Source organism: Ursus maritimus, unplaced genomic scaffold, assembly GCF_017311325.1.
Source record: "Ursus maritimus isolate PB19 unplaced genomic scaffold, ASM1731132v1 scaffold_14, whole genome shotgun sequence".
NCBI lineage: Eukaryota > Metazoa > Chordata > Mammalia > Carnivora > Ursidae > Ursus > Ursus maritimus.
Genome location: NW_024423786.1, coordinates 1,610,005 through 1,622,344, shown reverse-complemented (window position 1 = coordinate 1,622,344; position 12,340 = coordinate 1,610,005). Strand labels below are relative to the sequence as shown.

General features: G+C 47.6%; 1 long non-coding RNA gene across 2 annotated transcripts in view; it reads left to right on the top strand.

Annotated features, from left to right (window-relative positions):
• The first annotated feature begins 255 nt into the window (after nt 1-255).
• The window catches only part of LOC103669476, a 41,080-nt gene continuing 28,995 nt past the window's right edge, over nt 256-12,340 (top strand). The window contains exon 1 of one of the 2 annotated variants that reach the window (XR_005834505.1): nt 256-754. This is a non-coding gene — a long non-coding RNA (uncharacterized LOC103669476). The remainder of the gene's footprint in view (nt 755-12,340) is intronic. The other variant, XR_570291.2, reaches the window with a different exon arrangement.

Below are 12,340 nucleotides of genomic sequence, written 5' to 3'. Positions count from 1 at the left end.
CACCCCTGCAATATTTCCATGTCAGTGAGCCCCCCCCCCCCATTTATCCTGTTGCCTGAGCTGGAAACCTGGAGCCCCTATGAGTGCTGCCCCTCCCCCCTCCCCCCTACGTATGCCCAGGCACATGATCCCACGTCGGCCATGTAGCCATAGGGCTCAAATCTGGCCCTCCCCATTCCTGCTGTGCCTCCCCTTCTCCCCCCACCACAGTGTTCCCTCTAGACTTTCACCCAGAACTCACAGCACTGGCCTGCCTGGATTCTTCCATGGCTCCCACTGCATTTAGAATACAGTGAAATCCTGACCAGGCGCCAGGTTCACCTGCTGACCCCAGTTTCACCTCGGCCCTGTCACTCTCCTCTCACTTGCTCCTTATGCCCTGGTCTCTGCTCTGTCCCTTGCACCCCCACATCCTCTTTGTCCTCAGGACCTTTGCACACTCTTTGTGCAATCTCCCCACTTTGGCCACATCCACCCCAGCTCAAATGTCATCTCCCCGGGGCGCTGCCCCCCAAACTAGGTCAAGGCTTCCTGTTACAAGCACGATGTGTTCATTTTCCACCAAACTCTGAATGCCACAAGGGCAGGGCACTTCCTTACAGCTGTGTCCCGGAGCACCCAGTGAACATGCATTTAAGGCACACGTAAATGAACAGATGGGGTGCAGTGAGGAGCTGGCTGGAGACACCAAGTCAAGGCCCTGGATTTGGACTGAAGGTGACCCCTGCAGGGGGGCTGGCATCTGGGACCCAGGGTGAGTGGGGGCGGGGTGGGAAGTGTACCTGGAGGGTGTGACCGTGTGGGCAGTGCTGAAAGTGAGTTTTCTTGGGTGTCCCAGTTTCCCTGCCCCGGGCTATGGGGCAGCCCCTTTTGTGCGTCCAGCCCTGGCCAGGGCAGCGCGGTGAGCCCCTTGCCTCCCTTCAGCTCCCGCGGGGCCAAGGGGCGCAGCTGTACCTGTTTGTGTGGGTCAGACCTGTCTGTCGCGGGGAGCTCAGCGTCTGCCGGATCCGTGCGGGGGTGTGTATTTGTGTACGAGCATGTGATTGTTTTGGTTTGGTTTGATGGGTGTGGGTGTGATTCTGCAGGGGTTTGCTGGGTGCATCTGTGGGGGTGTGTCTGCGATTCTCAGAGCCTGTCTGCCGGAGGGGGGGGTCCCCAAGTGCCTGTGGGGCTGTGTGGAGGTGGTTCGTGCGTTCTGCCAGGGTCTGGATGGTCAGGGCCCCCTACTGTGGGGCCCACCAGACCCTGCCTTGCTCCCCATCTTCCCCTCCCAGCAGTTCCCGTCACCTAGCAACCGAGGGACTCCAGTCAGCCGGTGGTCTCGAAGACAAAGCCGGTGTGTCTGTGAAAGAAGAGTGGTGCTTGCAGGGGGAGGGTCTCTAGCCTTGTTCCCAGCCCACCGCAGGCCCCCTGAAGGGCTGCCTCCACCAGCTCATCCCTTATCACTGTAGAGCTCTCTCTCTTGGTCAGCCCCTCCACCCCCACCTTCCTCCTGGGGCTGGCACCCTCGCTGCTCCCACACACGGCCCCCCCATCCCCCAGGGAGCCTTGTGCGGGCCTCTGCCGGATGGGGTGCGAGAATGAGATCGGTGTGAACACTGGGTGCACCATCTGGTGGGTTTGGGCTCCACAGCCTGAGGCCTGGTGCTGAGCATGTCTGGTGAGGACAAACCCACCCTGCAGCAGACTGGGGGACACTCACATCTGCGCCTCCTGGGATGCACTTTCCTTCCCCTGAAGCCAGAGGAGAAGAGCGTTCAGCTGCAGCTTTGGGGTGAAGGGCTGGTGATCCTGGGGGGGCAGGAGAGGGAACAACTCTCAATGCCTCCCTGTGCTTCCCAGTGCCCCGTTAGACCTGGCTTCACCCCACCCTCCTCTCCAGTGCACTCCTTCCCCATGCTCCAGCCACGCTGCCCAACAGGGCAGACTGAGTCTTCCTCGGGGCCTTTGCACGGCCTTTCCCTTTGCCTGGCACATGCTTCCTCCAGGGCTCCATGGAGCTCACTGCACCATTCAGGGAGGGTATCACTCAGCTGCAATGGCTTTGGCTAGGCCTGTCCATCTAAGGCGACGCCCCTCCCAACCACCTGCATCCCACCCCTGCTCTGTCCCACCTGCCGTGCTTCTCCCTCTCTAAGATGACCCTATTGAACAAGTTATTGATAAAGTAAAAATAAAACTATTAATAAATAATAATAACAAAATTCAAGGCAGTTTTATTTAGCACTTACTATGTGCCAAGCACTGTTCAAGCCCTTGATGCATTTTAAATCTGTTACCCCTGGAGCAACCTTGTGACGTAGGAGCTATTATAATCTCCTTTTTACAACCGAGGACACTGAGGCAGAGGGAGTAGCTCAGCATCGTGCCATGGCCACCAAGGGACTGTCCGTTTTGTTTGCTGTGTGTCCCTAGAACCTGGCACATGGGAGGGGCCCAGGGAATATTCTAGAAAGAAAGGATTGCGGCAGGGGAACACAGGGCCTCCCAGCACCCAGGGAAGGCGCCCACTGCCTCTCTGCCTACAGCTCATGCTGGTGAGGGTCTCAGGCTGTTTCACAGATCCGATCAGGCTGTGGGGAGAGTCTGCCAAACCGCTGGCTTTGGAAGTGGGATCTTGCATACAGACACCTCCTTATCTTGCTCCTCTGAAAATAGTCGGACCCTGGACATAGCACCCACTCATGCGTTTAAGAGAAAATGTCTCTGACCCCTACTTCTTTGGCCAGCTTCAATGCCGGTTTCCGCTGGTACAGAGAAATCGGAGTAAGCCCCATCCTCAAAGGGCTCACAGTCTCCGGGGAAGACAGAATGATTGCGGTGGCATCTCTCAGTGACCTTGTCTTTTATTTACAGTTAGCAGTGTCCTGAGTGGGACGTAGATAGAACCAGCTTCCAGGATGTGTTTGGGTCTGTCACAGGCAGCCCACCTCTGCCTGGTAATCCAAACTGTAACATGCAGCAGAGATACATGGAAATGTTTGTTTAAGTTTGGTGATGCCTAAAGGTACAATGTTCATGGATGTCTTTGGATGTGAGCTCTAGTTTGCTGCTTAGAATGAAAGTTAGCTTTGTGGGACTTCTTTGGGCGTTTCCCTTCAAGGGAGGGTGTTCCCAGCGTTCTAAATAAACCACCAAGCGGCCCATTTCCATCTCTGGGGAGAGTCCGGCCTGGGGTCTGCCATCCAATCCAGCCTTATGAGGGCCAGTGTGGGGTGTGGGATAGGATATGGAGGGACGCTGGTGCTGTGGGGAGCTGCACATTCTGGCTGGGGCGGGGGTTTGCAGAGGAGGTGACATTGGCTCTGGATGAGCAGGGATAATATCTTGGCCATAGATCTGATCCCCATGCACCCTTCCTCATCTCTGAGCACCCCTTCCCTGGCTCCCTTGTGCTTTTGCTTCCAGAAGACACACCTGTGACCCTTCTTGGAAAGGCTTCTCTTGAGCTCCTGGAGCTGCTCTTCCATTACCTGCAGAGAGTGGCAAAGGCTCAGGAGACCCTTAGCCAATGGTGATGGGAGCAGTAGTAGGAAAACCCAACTCCCTTGCCTCTGGCATAGCAGATACTCCTGTGTCTCCAGCCCTGGCCCTGCGTACTTTGCCTGCTTCCTCCCCTGCTCTGTTTCACATTCCCGGTGCCCTTATCGTACGCCCCTGGGAACACTTAATACGTCTCGTGCACTTCAATGCTTCTTCGGAATCTGACCAGAGACAGATTGGTTCACCGTGGAAAAGGAGCAGGCAACAGCATTCTGAGCAGAAGGAGAAGCAGAAAAAGGCAGGGAGAGGAAAGAACCTGGAACTGCCCTGGAGGGGACACAGGGAGTACAGGAGATGAAGCCAGACAGGGAAGGATGTCCCGAGTTCCCAGTAGAAGGACGAAGGGCAAACAGAAGACTTCATGGTCCCGTGCAAGGGGAGTGGCACCACCAGACTTGTGCTTTCCAGTGGTTCCCGCCCTGGTGCAGGCAGTTTGCACACACATCATGTCAGGATTATTTGGGCAAGGTACCCCTTTCCTGCCCAAACAGAAAAGGATTGAATATGGGGGGGAGGGGCTTACAATATTGTTGGAAGGGCTGGAGAATCAACAGTTACGGATCGCTTGTGTACCGACTGCTTTCTGAGAATTAGGGGGTTGCTGTTGTATCTCAGGTTGGGAAATTGCTGGAAATTGCTGAAGATGCCAGATACTTTTTTCTTTTTTGGTACGCAGTGTTGATGGAATGAGGAAGTGAATACACACATGCTTTCATTTACTTGTGTACCAAATGGAACCAATTTTTTCCAATTTAATAGTGTTTCATTACAGATTGACAAAATAATAAACCATGAAAACAGCATCTTCACTGTTAACTTTTTTTAAACCTAAATACAAATCTTTGGGTTCTCCTGATTATCTTTATGAATACATATGGATGCAGTCAAAGTAAAGAAAGTAATTTTGCATTCTAATCTTTTTCTTAATTTTTTTATTTCAAAATTAACCTAAAATTAAAGGACGTACAACTATAACATAAAGAGATCCTTTGTACCCTTCACCCAGCTTCCCCAAGGCAACATCTGACCTGACTATAGTATAACCCTAACCCCACCTGACTATAGTATAACCCTAACCCCACCTGACTATAGTATAACCCTAACCCCACCTGACTATAGTATAACCCTAACCCCACCTGACTATAGTATAACCCTAACCCCAGAAATTGACATTTCCATGATGTGTGTCTGGTTCCATGTCCTTTATCATATGTAGATTTGTGTGACTGTCACTGTGATCAAGATAAAAGAAGCTTCTCTGGCCACAAAGATCCCCCTCACGCTGCCCCTTACTGTCGTAACCAACCCCCCTCTACCATTTCTAACCCCGGCAACCACTAATTTCACCCCATCTCTACAGTTGTGTCGTCTCACGAATTTTATATAAGTATGTGAACTTTTGAGATTGGCTTTTCCCACCCAGCATAATGCCTTCGCAATCTACCTAAGTTGTTGCAGGTATTAATAGTTTGTTCCTTTTTATTGCTGGTATGGTTATGGCACAGTTTGCTTAAACATTCACCTGTCATAGGACGTCTGAGTTCTTTCTAGTTTTCGGCAATTATAAATAAAGCTCCTATGGACAATTCTGTACAACTTTTTGTGTGTACACAGATGTCTTTTCTCTGGGATAAATACCCAGGGGTACGATTTTTGGGTTGTATAGTAAAAGTACATTTAGTTTTATAAAAAACTGCCAAAATGTTTTCCAGAGTTTTTGTGCTGTTTCACATTCCTGCCAGCAAGCGGTGAGAATTCGTATTGTTCCACACCCTCTCCAGCAGTTGGTATTGTCACTATCTTTTGCTACCTTTTTACTTTCAGCCTACCTATATCGTTAAATCAGAAGTGACTTTCTTGTAGACAGCATGCAGTTTTTGCTGTGGTTGTTGCTGTTGTTTTGTCCACTGTGCCAATCTCTGTCTTTAATTGGTGTGTTAGACCATTTATATTTAATATTATTATTTATATGTTAGATTTTTAGGTCTGTCATTTTATTTTTTTTGTCTTTTCTTTATTCCTGTTTTTAATTTCTCTGTTTTCCTTTTTCTTCCTTCCCATGGGTTACTCGAACATTTAAAAAATTCCATTTTGACTTATATATAGTGCTTTTCAATGTATCTGTTTATATAGGCTTTTTAGCATATTCCAGGTATTCTACGGTGCATATGTAACTTATCAGTTCACTGATGTGGCCATTTTATCAGCCAGAGTACAGTATAGAGACTTAAATCCCATTACATTCCTTTAGTCTTCCAATTTCTAATATAATTGTCTTATTTTTTTCTTGGCATATATTGAGAATCACATCAGATAGTGTTATGATTTTTGTTTCAATTGCCAAACACAAATTAGAAAACTAAAGAGGAGATAAAGTCTATTGTATTTCTTTAGACTTTTGCTTACTATGCTCTTTCTTCTACTGATGTTCTAAGAGTCCTTCTTTTATCATTTTGTCCCTTTTTGTTTAGAGAACTTCCTTTAATCATTCCTTTAGGATAGGTCTGATGGTGACAAATTCTCTTAGCTTTCTTTCTTCTGAGAATGTCTTGATTTCTTCTTCATTCCTGAAGGATATTTTCACTGGATATAAGATTCCAGGTTGACATTTCTTTCAGCACTTGAAAAATGTTGTGCCATTTTCTGCTTGTCTCCGTGGTTTTTGATGAGAAATCTGCTGACATTCGAATTGTTTTCCCCTTATATGTAAGATGTCATTTCTTTTTCACTGCTTTCAAGATTTTTTTCTTTGTCTTTAGTTCTTAGAAGTTTTAATATACTATGTCTTAGCATAGATTTATTGTGGTTTATCCTGTTTGGGGTTTGCTCAGCTTCCTGAATCTGTAAGTTTATGTCTTTTACCAAATTTGTGAATTTTTAAACCGTTGTTTCTTTGATAGCTTTTTCAGTCCTGCCTTGATTTTTTTTTTTCCTACTGGGATTCTGATCACGCAAATGCTAGATCTTCTGTTCTAGTCCCTTTCTTAGGTCCTTGAGTTTCCGTTCATTTTTTTTAAGTCTATTTTTTTCTCTGTTGTTCAGATTGAGTAATTTCTATTATTTTAAGTTCACAAATTCTTTCCTCTGTTCCCTCTGTCCTGTTGAGCCCATACATTGAGTTTTAAATATGGTTATTGTATTTTTCAGCTCTAAAATTTCCATTTGGTTCTTCTTTACAGATTTTTTTAAATTATTAGTTTCAGAGGTCGAGTTTAGTGATTCATCAGTTGCATATAACACCCAGTGCTCATTACATCAAGTGCCCTCCTTAATTAATGCCCATCACCCAGTTATGAAATAAGTCTTCTTTACAGCTTTTATGCCTTTGCTGAGACTTTCTATTTTCTCACTTGTTCCAATTGTGTTCATTGTTGAAGCATTTTCATATTGCTGCTTTAAAATCTTTGTCAGATCATTCTAACATCTGTATCCTCTGATTGGTTTCTTTTGGTTGTTCTTTCTCATCCAGGTTGAGATTTTCCTGGATCTTGGTATGAGGAGTGACTTGCGATTGAAACCTGAACATTTGGGGACATATGCTATGAGATTCTGAGCTTTATTTAAAACATCTCCTCTGATGCTGTTCTGGTAGGGATGGTGGGATGTTGTCTCATTATTGCCAGGTGAGGGTGGAAGTCCAGTGTCCCACTGTGCTTCCTTTGATACTAGGGGAAGGGGGAGGTTCTTATTCCAGTTGGCAGGGCTGGGCTTTCCTCTGCTACTGCAGCCCTTGCTAGGAGGAACACCTTGTTACCGTTCTGTCATGGCCTCCACTGACATTTCAGGGTGGGTCCCTTGTGCTTGCTAGGCTGTGGCAAAAGTCCCAGTTCCCAGTTACCTTCTAATGCCACCCTGGTGAGGAGAGGGCTCACCTCATTACAACTAGGTGAGGGTGGAAATCTGGCTTCTGCTGGCCAGAGTGGAGGTGAGACCTCATTTTTTTTCTGTGTTGTTTGTATGCAGTGGTAGAGCCCAGCTGTTGTCTGTGAGTTTTCTGGGTTACTTCTTTCGGTTGTTGGACTAGAAGGAACAGACGTCTCTTGGGGATTTTTTCTGACCCTATTGGTGTTTCTAGTTTACCAACTACCCCAGCATCCAAGCTGGGGTATGTGAGGAATAAAGAAGACTCAGAGAACTCGCCACCATTTCATTCCTTGGGCCCTGAGGTCCCCAGTGGGTCTGCTTTCTTTTCTCCATTTTTCAGTGTTTATATATAACATCCGTGACTTTGAGCAGTCTTTAGTGGGAGGACCAAGGAAAGTACTTCTACCCTCATTCCGTATGTGGTAGTCCCAAAGGTCAGAGCTTTTTGCAACTGTCTAGAGTATCCTTTACCTTGCTTTCCCTCAAGATTCTGATATATACATGACTGGTATTCATACTGGGTTTCTGCTCTAATTGTTCAATTCTTATGCCAACACATTCTTCTGAAAATTGTGAACATGGCCTACTTCGCATAATACCCGTAGGGTGCATAGAACAGAGCTGAGCTCTTGTGAAAGGTCCCTTGAATCCCAAAGGCTGGGTGGGGGCAGGGGGGCAGCTGGAAGGGGGCTGGGTTGGACAGGCTGGTGTCCAGGCCACAGGAAAGCCAGGCCTTAGATTCACTGATACCACATCTAATTCAGGCTAACTTCATGCATTCACTGATTGTCCTCTAAAACCTATGGATTTGTCCTCTTCCCAAATTTCCCAAAGACACTTTCCTCCATCCAGGCCAGTGTCCATTCTATCCCACCCTGCCATGCTCATGCTCATTTCTATACCACTGACCAGGACGTTCTGCTCTCCAGGAAAGTCCTTACTCCTCTTCAATGACCATAGGCTACACAACTCCAGCATCACCTCCACTGGACCAGATCTTCCCACTGAGCCTGAAGTTCTGAGGGCATTTCAAACTATCACAGAGCAACAAGCATGGGGACTGCCTTGGGGTCTCTGGTCTGCCTTGCTGGAATCCTGGCAGGCTCACACTTAATTTACATGAATTCAATGTTCCCTTTGAGAGGGAGAGATCTGTTTCTTTACCAGTTGGGCTTTTCCTTCGTCCTGCTACGTCTCTAACACTCCAAGGAAAGGAAGATCATATCCCCAAAGCAAATAGAAACACAATGAGTTAATTAAGAAGGAGTTAATTTAGAATTAAGACTTTCTAACAGTCCCAGACCCTACTGTTTAAGGGATTTTTTTCCTCCCTGGGTAAAATTGGGTAAAACTCATCACATATGGTTTCACTTAGAATTTTGTTCTCATTTTACATATGCAAATAGTGAGGTTCTTTGAGGTAAAAGACTCACTGAAGTAAGCCATGATGGGCACAGCCAATGAGCATTCAGCTCAGGGTACATATGACAGTTTTATAGTTGCTTTGCTATTCTGTGGTCCAAGGTGGCTGCTCTAGCTCCAGCCATCACATCTGCTTTCCAGCCAGTGGAAAGAGGAAAGCATTACCCTTCATTTTAAGAACACATTCAAAGTTGCACACATTATTTCTGCTTATGCTTCAGTGGCTAGCATTTAGGCACATGACCACAGCTAGCTCCAGGGGATGCTGGGAAATATAATATTTATTCTGGGGAACCCAGTATCCAGCTAAAAGTCTAGAGTTCTATTTCCATGAAAGAGAGGTGACAGTGGATATTGGGGACAATGAACAGTTTCTCTCTCATGTTCTGATAAGTGTGATGAGTGCGGCATTGGTCATATCTTGGGTATTGTCTCAATCCAGAACACATTGAGCACATACTGCACGTGAGACTTTGGCTTGAGCCCCATGGGAAATAGAAATACATGTAAGGGTCAGATAAGGGGAAAAACAACATTTATTGAAGACTTACCATGTTCTTACCATACAAAGAAGCTTTGCATACCTCATCTCTTCATCTTTATGACTCCGTATGGCCACTGTACATCTGAGGAACTGTATCTCAGAGATGGAGTGTGTCTCAGGTCAGGTTTCCTGGGAAATGAACTACGAGATGTGGGAGGTTTAACAGGGAGTGAATGCGGGACCGACACCAAGGGGAGCGAGACAAGCAGGACTGGTCAGAGTAAGCAGTTGGGCTGTGATGTTGCTGCCACGCAGTCTCAGCCAGGGCCAGCTAGGGATAACCCTGCAGGGTGGTCCTTCTCTCCTAATTAGGGGCCAGGACTTTGGACCCTTCATCATCTAGTTCTTGGATGTGGGATGCCCACTCCCATTTCCCCCTCCTTTCTGGGAGGGGCATGATTTTGGGCAAAGCAGCTGCCACCATCCAAGGACAATTCCCAGGGACCCAGCCACCAGTTGTCCACCTTCAACACCTCCAGCTTCTGGGGGAATGAGTGCCTTGGTTCAGAAGTGGGGATCTGGGCTGCACAGGGTGGTGTCCCCTACAAACTGACATACTCAAGGTCACATAACTTGCTGGTTCAAAGCGGAGATTCCAATTTAGTTCTGTCTCCAAAATTCATGTTCTTCCTCACATCTCTTGCTGCCTCCCAGGGGGCAACCCATGAGGTGGACAGCGCTGGCAGGGGCAGGGCCTGGGGGCTGGATTCTTCCCAGCTTGTTCTCCTGAGGGTGGGGTAAGATGAGGTCCTCATTGCTCCTGGGACCTGAGATAGCTCCACCCTCATCTCCCATTCTCCCCTATGCTGTCAGCATGCCCCAGCCACACTGCCCTCCTTACTCTGCCTGGACCTCCAGGCTCACTCCAGCCTTGGGGATGTCACTTGCTGTTTCTTCCACCTGGACCATGCCTCCTCCAACCTTTCACATGGTTAGCTGCTCCAGATCGTTAGGGTCCCAGCTCAAATGTCAGCTTCTCCGACCACCCGATCTCAAGTCACCCCCTGCCGCAGCCCCTCTCTATCCTGTAGCTTGTATTATCCTAGCATTACAACTCCCTAAAATGATCTTCTTCTACTAGGTTACGTGGGTATATTCTGTCTCCCCTAGAAGGTGAGCTCTGTGAGGCAGGGATTTGTCTTTCTCGTTCACTGCTGTCTCCCTAGACCAGTGCTGGAGACATAGTAGGTGCTCAATAAATACGGGTCAGGTAATGGAATGAATGAATCCATGAATGCAAAAGCTACAAGTAACCTTCGTCCAGACCTGTAAGGGACTGCCCAGGGCTGGGGGTGTTTGAGGAGAGGGGAGTCTTTCCTTCCAGCTTCTCTAAAGAGGTGGAGCAGTGTTGAACTTACAGAAGATGTCAACCTCTGTCTCAGTTTCCCCACCTATAAGCAAGGGAATGAAGGGGTTGGTGCAGGCTTCCCACCTCCTAGGAAAAGTGTCAGAATCTTTTCAGAAAGTGTATGCAGTGGGCGGAACACAGTTGCCAAAGAAGAGCTGACCCAGATTTGAATCCTGACTCCAGTCCCTCTCTCCACATACCCTCTGACCTCCTGGAACGCCTGTGTCTGCATCAGTAAATGGGTTTGATCATGACACCAGCTCCCCGTGGTGCTGATAAAGTGAAATGGATGATATGGGGTGCATTAGTTTCCTCTGGTCGCCGTAACAAAATCCCATAGGCTGGGTGGCTTAAACAACAGAAGTGTACTGTCTCAGTGTTCTGGAGGCCGGAAGTTTGAGATCAAAGCCTCAGAAGGATCAGTTCATTGGAGGCCTTTCCTTTTGGCTTGTAGATGGCCATCTTTCTTCCTGTGTCTCCACGTGGTCTTTCCTCTGAGCACGTCTGTGTCCAAATTTCCTCTTTTATAAGGACACCAGTCACATTAGACAGCACGCACACTAATGACCTCATTTCAACTTACTTACCTCTTTAGGGTCCCATCTCCGAGTACAGTCGCATTCTGAGGTACTAGGGGTTAGGACTTCGGATACGAATTTCATGGAGGGACGTGATTCAGCTCATAAAATGGGAGGACAGGCCCTCTCCAAGGCTGAGAGAGGCACTTCCAGTTTTTTTGTTTTTGTTTTTGTTTTCTTTCAGGATTTTGGCATATTAAAACACGATGGCATGCCTCAATGGCTTAAAAAATTAGTCTATATTTTAAATGGTTATTTTAACAAATTAGTACTTTAAGCACACTTCACACAAATAATGTGCCACAATTGCGCTCATAACAAGATAATTCCAACAGTTTAAAATATTCATTTAGTGCATTACAAATGGTCTGGTCTGGCCATGGGACGTGATGTAAGTTTTGCAATGAGTAGCTTATTCTTTGAATCTTATCACACATCTCCATATTTAGGGAAGAAATAGTCTAAACTTCTGACTCCTGAAGTCTGGGTGGCCAGCTCTCTGCGACCAGGCCTGCCAGACACTTGGCTGGGCATTACTGTGCAGACAGGAAACTCGTCCCTGGCTCTCTCAGGGCACGAGCCTCCCTAGGCCTCCTTCCCTACAGCTGCAAAGCCTTTGCTTGGGCTGGTGGCCCCTGGGCCAGGAAAGCCGCTCAGCGAGGGGGAGGGGGGCCAGGCACCGCTTGGGTAGCATCGCCATGGCAACGCTCTCCCCACGCCGCTCCTCGCTGAGACCCGGGCATCTGTGGCCATGGAGACTGGTCGCGCCACTGGCACATCTGCATAGCAACCAGAGAGGGTGCGGAGCGCAGCTGGGCCCCGCTTCAGCAAAGCAGGTACGCTTAGAGCTTTTATAAATCATTAAGGAGAAGATGGGCGCCTCGATGGGAAAACCGACAAAGGACGCGGACAAAAGACGAAACCAGAAGTGGCTAATAAATATATGACAAGTGCTCAACATTGCCAGCGATCATAGAAATGCAAATGCAAACACAATAAGATACTTTTTTCTTTCTCTCTTTCTTTTTTTTTTTTTTTTTT